Below are 6289 nucleotides of genomic sequence, written 5' to 3'. Positions count from 1 at the left end.
CAGGCCCATCCTGGCCAGAACCACATGCAGTCCACCAACTTGCAGCAGCTCTCCAAGGTTATTGGTACATTTTTCAAAGCATAGCACAAATCAATAGATCACTCTTATTTGAGCAAACTAATGTTTAACATTTCAGAAGCCTCACCATCTAATTAGTTGCAGTCTTCTTTGGGCGCGGCTATTTGAAATTGCGGGACACAGGTGGCGCTGTGGGTTAAAGCCTCAGCGCCTAGGACTTGCCGATCGAAAGGTCGGCGGTTCGAATCCCTGCTGCGGGGTGCGCTCCCACTGCTCGGTCCCAGCGCCTGCCAACCTAGCAGTTCGAAAGCACCCCCGGGTGCAAGTAGATAAATAGGGACCGCTTACCAGCGGGAAGGTAAACGGCGTTTCTGTGTGCAGCTCTGGCTCGCCAGAGCAGCGATGTCACGCTGGCCATGTGACCCGGAAGTGTCTCCGGACAGCGCTGGCCCCTGGCCTCTTAAGTGAGATGGGCGCACAACCCCAGAGTCTGTCAAGACTGGCCCGTACGGGCAGGGGTACCTTTACCTTTACCTTACCTATTTGAAATTGCAACAACATACAGGTGACAATTGAGCTCCAGGCTGAAGGAATTTGTTCCACTTAGGAAGCAGCAGGAAAGATGCTGGCCAGGTTCAAGCCAGAGCATCACCCCTCTAAAAACTCTCAGGTAGAGGCTTGCCGCTGAATGTCAGAATAGACAAATAGTGGGCTGCGTGGATCAACTGTCTGACTCGGTGCAAAGCAGCTCTCTGTATTCATAGAAACGGATGGCACTGCTGATGGCACATTGCAAGTGAACAGCCAAGTGGTCGTCAAACAAAGAGCAGCAGGCTTGAAAGGGGAACAGGCTAACCTAATTGGACTGCAAAGTGTCTGGCCTCCTGGGAGGTTCATGTTACACCTCTCTGAGCAAGGAGCTCAACATTTTAGCAGGAAAATAGGGGGGAATCACAGCACAAGCCAAGAGGATCCAGTCAAGGTTGCTTTTCATGCTTCTATGGGTTGAGCTGAGAGAGAGCGTGATTGTTAGAGCTATAATGGGGATTCCGGTATTATGAGAAGGAAAAGGCAAGAAGGCAAATGAGAATACATTTTGGGAGGAGTGGGTGTGAGTTTTACAGCATCTTCCCTAATTGTTCATGGTATTCATATACTTGGAATAGCCTTTACAAGAACCTTGCATTGGCTCCAAAATCAGAAACAACAAGTAAAACTGATAGTTGGTAAGGCAAGAACAAACCTTGGCTTCAGATCCTATGATTTGTTTTAGCAAAACAAACCATGACCCTCAATTCAGATGCAACACTAAGCCAACATTTGCTGTTTGCTGCCTCCCCCCTTGCTAGTGAGGAGCCTGCCCCATAGCAGAAGCAGTCTGAGCATTCATGGTAAACCATTTGCCGTGACTTACCATGAAATGGGAATACAGCTAGAGAGTTCATGGCTAAACTGAGAACTCCCTGGTTCACAGCTCATGCGATTAACTGTGAAGATGTGTGTGGTTTTTTTACAAGATTTTAGTCCAAATTAGAAAATATCTGAAAAACTTGAAAACAAGTCATCTTTATGCTGTGCTATTTTTCAAAGCTGTTAAAATATATAAATGTTTTTGTAACTATGCACCCCTTTCATTGTGCCATTAGGATTTACTCGCCAAGCGTCATTGTGTTAACGTATCTATGTGTGTGTTATTTCATATTTTTGTGTTGTAAACTGCTCTGTGGTCTTTGGGTGGTATCTAAATTTAATAAATAAGAAGAAGACATAAATAATCTGCTGGGGGTGTGTGTCTCCACTCTGTATCTCAGCAGTTCATGAAGCCTGGCTGTGAACCACTTTGAATGCAATGCTTACAGAAAGTGGTAGACAGATAAGGTGACTATGACTACAGGATGAACTCTAGAACCCCTTCCTTTGGAAAGCTCATTTGGCCACGTCTCTCTCTCTCTCTGCCATCTGCTGTTTGATAAAGACATTTTTATTCTGCCAGGAATCTGATCTCTTGGACTGAAGTGTTTTAATTCACTGACCTATAGCTTTTCAATTGCTTACCTGCTGTATCTGGCTCACTTTCATTGCATTGTTAATTTTTATTAGTTATTTGTAGTTTTTATTTATTTCTTACATTACCCATCAACCATTTACTAAGCCCTTGGGCCGTCCACAAACTTACTTAAACACACACACATACAAATACAATCCAGAAATTAAAAACCATTAAAAATCAACTACACACAGTGCAAATGGGCAGAGAAATTGTTTTGAAATTGTGGTCAATCAGCTTGAGCATAGTAACTACTGTGGAAGGACAAGGTAAGTTTTTCTTAACTAATAAATTGAATGATGAGAGATTGCTGTGTCTTGCCTTGCTATAGGTTCATGTAGCCCAGTGTTCCATCAGTGGTGCTGCCTGGTGCCTCTTGACGCTCATAAGCAGAGCATAAGGTCCCAAGATGTTCATGGTGAGCTGATTCAGAGGTCTGGTTGTAGGGGATGTTTTCTTGACTCCCTTGTCTTGCTCAGATCACTTCCTTTTGAGGTTTAGGTTGATGGTGTTAAGCAGAGATGGCGAACTTGATAGAAGCTAATCAGGGGGCTTTGTGAGAACCCTTTGAGAATATTTTCAGATGGTTGTGGGCAAAGTATAATGTGAGGTGTACCCCATCACCCATATGCTTTACCTTTGAACCTTGTGACTCACAACATCAAGCAGGTGTGACTGACCACCTAGGTCCAGGAGACAGTGAATGTCTCTACAAGATGAAACTGTCCTGAAAGGAGGTGGCTGTGGAACTCCTCTGAAAAAGTTCTCTGTGGACCTGCAACCCTGCAACAAGAGTCGGGCAGTCACAAATATTCTTTCTTTGTGAGGTCTCTCAAGTGTGTGGTTGCTGTCTAACTCTAAGCATTCTGGGGTTAGACTGATCATTCAGTTAAGCCTCAAGTGAATCCAGACTGCAACTCATCAGTGCTGCTACTGTGAACAACTGTCTTTGCTCTGTGGGCTCTTCAAGCTGAAACCAGGACAGGACAGAAGGTCCTGGAGTGGACAACGCTGACTCCCTGAGTGATGTCTCCTTTTCCTCCAAGCTTGAGGGGGTGCTGGTAAAGGCATGAAAACATGGCACAAAACAACCTTTTAAACAGAATAGCTGAACAATTTCAATCTTTGTGGATCATTCTAAGAAATGCAACTTTAAAAATGGTGCAAGCAGAGCTTGCGTTCCTCGTTCCTTTCTCTCTCCATTCCCCTTTTCCTTGTGTGTCATGTCTTTTGCGTTATAAGCCTGAGAGCCATAGGCACCAACTCTATAGGGCTGGTGTGTCTTCAGCTCCCCACCCCAGTCTGTTGCAGTGGGGCTAAGCACCCCCAAACCTGAGGAGCCAGGCCTCACAATCCACGTCATGACACATGTGACATCACACACACATGTTGGGTGGAACTTGGCACCTCTGCAGAGAGCAGGGACTTGCCTACTACTGATTTTTGTAAAATGATCTGAGAGTCTTGAGAGTCTTTTCAGCTAAAGAGCAGGATAAAACACTTAAAAAAACCTTAAAGTTATTTCAAAATTTATATGAATGAAGTGAGAAAGAAGGGAGAGAAAGTGGAGACTTAGCAGTTTACCAACTCGGTTATAGTATTGTACCAATCAAGATTATAACACTTTCACTACAATTCCGTATAGTAAGTGAGACTAGGAAAATAGCCATTAGGATGAGGCTAGCATTCTTGACCGGGGGTGGGGTGGGGGTGGTCAGCTAATACCAGAAGGTGCTTGCTATAATCAATAAGTGCAATAAAAATAATAAATGAGTCAGCTCTAATGTTTTTAGATGCCCAAAATGCACTTGATCACATAGAATAGAAATTTCTATTTTATACTTGCAATGCTTAATTTGGGAGGTAATTTTTTGAACTCTAAGAGACCAACATTTCATAAACGCACCATTAGACCATTGAGATAAATTGTCAGAAATCTGAACAGATGCCTTGCCCCACCAGAAGAAGAAGAAGAAGAAGAGGAGTTTGGATTTGATACCCCGCCTTTCGCTCCCTTTAAGGAGTCTCAAAGCGGCCCACATTCTCCTTTCCCTTCCTCCCCCACAACAAACACTCTGTGAGGTGAGTGGGGCTGAGAGACTTCAGAGAAGTGTGACTGGCCCAAGGTCACCCAGCAGCTGCAGGTGGAGGAGCGGAGACCCGAACCCGGTTCCCCAGATTACGAGTCCACCGCTCTTAACCACTACACCACACTGGCTCTCACCAGATGAGCCATTCCTGCTCCTTTCAATTCCTTGTGGATCCTAATCTCTATATTATAGCACACATCTTAAAATAATCTCTTAGTTGCTATAAACTAATATAATTAAGGGCTTTTTCCTCCTGAAAAGTATTAGAATGTACTGTCAATTGAACTCTTATCCTGGTTCTACAATTGTATAAATTGGTATCATCTGATTTAAATGACGATCTATTGCCATAGTAATGTTAGCTGGATGGAGTAATCTGGAATAGTTTGTGAGTCCTTCTGTCTCTCTGTTGACCTCTCTTCTATTAATTTTTAATAGGGAAATTGACTTAAATATGGTTTTTCAGGGTTTAACAATTATCACACAAAAGGGATATTGTGGAAGTAAAATAAAAGAAAAGAACAACAAAAAATAAAATGTATTCATTATTTCCACCTAAGAGATTTTATTTTTAACATATTTAGGAAACGGGGAACTGATGGCCAGATTTGATGAGATTTGACCCAACAAAAGTTCCAGCTGTGTCTTTGTACCTTGACCTTAAAAAGCATAACCATAAAGTAATATAGTTAGTACCTTGCCCGATGTAGACAGAACCGAATTCGAAAAATGGTCACAATTAGCACTGGCATTATAACAAAGCAAGAGTTGAGGCACAAAACTCCCTCACAGTAGAGGGATTTTGGAAGAAAAGGTCTGTCTAGTCCAGCCTAGAATCCTATTTTTCATAGGGCCAGCCAGTTGCTTCTGTAGGTCCTTCATCAAGAGAAGAAGGCAATAAATTGCCATTACTTGCTCTCCTTTTTTTAAATTGTTCAACAAATTTTACATACCACTTGATTTTTGGTAAAACCTCTAAGCAGTTTATAAGAAATAAGAACATTATAAATAAGAAAGAGGTAAAGACAATAAAAAGCATTTAAAGATAATTAAAATTTACAGAAAAAGAAATTAAAACACGTCAACATCTACATCTCCTTTTTGTCTCCTAGTGACTGGTATCGGTAATCTGGCATCGTGAGTTATAGCTGCCCCTATACCCCTATGGATATGTCTAATTCTCTCTTTTCTTAGAAGAAAACTTTCTTGATCATCTTAATAACAACATAACTTTACGACCAGGGTCTCTCCTTTTTGCCTTTGTACAAGACTGACAGAGAAACATTTGCTACTTTGACAACCTTGAAACGAACTCCTGGAATGTCACCAACAGCATGACCTTTCCAACCAAAGCCAGAACTTCATCATTCTCCTCAATGAAGTTCAAAAAACCATCAATAGGAACAAATGCTGTTTTTTTTTGCCATTCTTGGTCAGCTGAACTCGGACATTTTTCCTGATGGCAGAATTTGGCTGCTTAGCCTCCATGACAACTTTCCCCAGGACAAATCATTTGGCATGGGAAGCTCCCCCAAAAGGGTTGGCTTTCAAAGCAGTGTCCAGACGGGACTTCTTGTATTGTTTGTCGTGCCACTGCTGATCACGTGGGTGACTGTGCAACTTCCTGGCTGTGTGAAGCCTGCCACACTTGCCCATTGTGCTGTACGAGAATCCCGGGGAGGAAAGAACGTCTAATCAATCCTCTTCTGATCTATTGATCATTATCTCATCCTGTGGCAGTGAATTCCATACTTAGTTATGCTTTTCCTTTGTCTGTACAGAATCTGCTGCCAATCAGTGTCAACGGGTGACCCAAGCTCGAGTGGGAGGGGACAAAACTCTCTCCACACCAGGAGTTGCCAACCTACTTCTATCCCACTACCTAATCTTATGTGGCCCATAACACAGTTCCCTCACTGTGAGAAGTGAAATTACAGGGAACAAGGCAGAGGGCCTTCTTGGCAGCGGAATGTCCTCCCATCAGATGTTAAGGAGATAAAGAACTACAAAACTTTTAGAAGACATCTGAAGGCAGCCCTGTATCGGGAAGTTTTTAATGTTTGATGTTTTATTATGTTTTGATATGTGTTGGAAGCAAGCCAGCAACAGGAGCAGAGTATAAATAATAAAATGA

The 6289-nt window shown here is 42.7% G+C and overlaps 1 pseudogene across 1 annotated transcript; it reads right to left on the bottom strand.

The window, feature by feature from the left end:
- Positions 1–5333: 5333 nt before the first annotated feature.
- Positions 5334–5850, bottom strand: LOC309373594 (small ribosomal subunit protein uS12 pseudogene; annotated as a pseudogene). Its single transcript has one exon. The product of its transcript is annotated as a small ribosomal subunit protein uS12 pseudogene (transcript).
- Positions 5851–6289: the final 439 nt, after the last annotated feature.

This window comes from Podarcis melisellensis (genome assembly GCF_964234715.1).
Source record: "Podarcis melisellensis genome assembly, chromosome: 7".
Lineage (NCBI taxonomy): Eukaryota > Metazoa > Chordata > Lepidosauria > Squamata > Lacertidae > Podarcis > Podarcis melisellensis.
Note: the sequence above shows the minus strand (reverse complement) of the source record. Positions and strands in the feature narration are given on the sequence as shown.